This window comes from Durio zibethinus, unplaced genomic scaffold (assembly GCF_047325235.1).
Source record: "Durio zibethinus cultivar Kanyao isolate XHJ-2024 unplaced genomic scaffold, ASM4732523v1 HiC_scaffold_3, whole genome shotgun sequence".
Classification (NCBI taxonomy): Eukaryota; Viridiplantae; Streptophyta; class Magnoliopsida; order Malvales; family Malvaceae; genus Durio; species Durio zibethinus.
The window spans coordinates 10,301,851-10,302,782 of NW_028323044.1; positions in this window are offsets into that span (position 1 = coordinate 10,301,851).

Below are 932 nucleotides of genomic sequence, written 5' to 3' on the forward strand. Positions count from 1 at the left end.
GCCGGCCCTTGGTGCGGGCTCCTGGCTCGACCACCATCGGCACACGCCGGCCCTTGGTGCGGCCGGTTGCCTCGACCACCATCGGCACACGCTCGGCCTTGGTGAGGGCGCTTGCCTCGACCACCATCGGCACACGCTGGGCCCTGGTGCGGGCGCTTGCCTCGACCACCATCGGCACACGCTCGGCCTTGGTGCGGGCGCTTGCCTCGACCACCATCGGCACACGCTGGGCCCTGGTGCGGGCGGTTGCCTCGACCACCATCGGCACACGCTCGGCCTTGGTGAGGGCGCTTGCCTCGACCACCATCGGCACACGCTCGGCCTTGGTGCGGGCGGTTGCCTCGACCACCATCGGCACACGCTGGGCCCTGGTGCTGGCGGTTGCCTCGACCACCATCGGCACACGCTGGGCCCTGGTGCGGGCGGTTGCCTCGAACACCATCGGCACAAGCCGGCCCTTGGTGCGGGCGGTTGCCTCGAGCACCATCGGCACACGCTGGGCCCTGGTGCGGGCGGTTGCCTCGACCACCATCGGCACACGCTGGGCCCTGGTGCGGACGGTTGCCTCGAGCACCATGGGCACACGCTGGCCCTTGGTGCGGGCTCTTGCCTCGACCACCATCAGCAGAAGATGGCCCCTACGTCGAACACCATCGATACATGCCGGGCCTTGGTGTGGGCACATGCCTCGAGCTGGTGCGGGCGGTTGCCTCGACCACCATCGGCTCACGTTGGCCCTTGTTGCGGGCACATGCCTCGACCACCATCGGCACCTGCGCACCCTCGGTGTGGGATTTGCTTGTTTGGAAAAAGTGTCCCCGTTTCAGACATTTTAACGTCTACTGGTAGCATATCCGTAAAATCTCTAATGCTCTTTAGGGGGTGGTGGTCCGGCACCCCCTCTCCCCCCCCCCACGGGGGGAGTAGGTGTG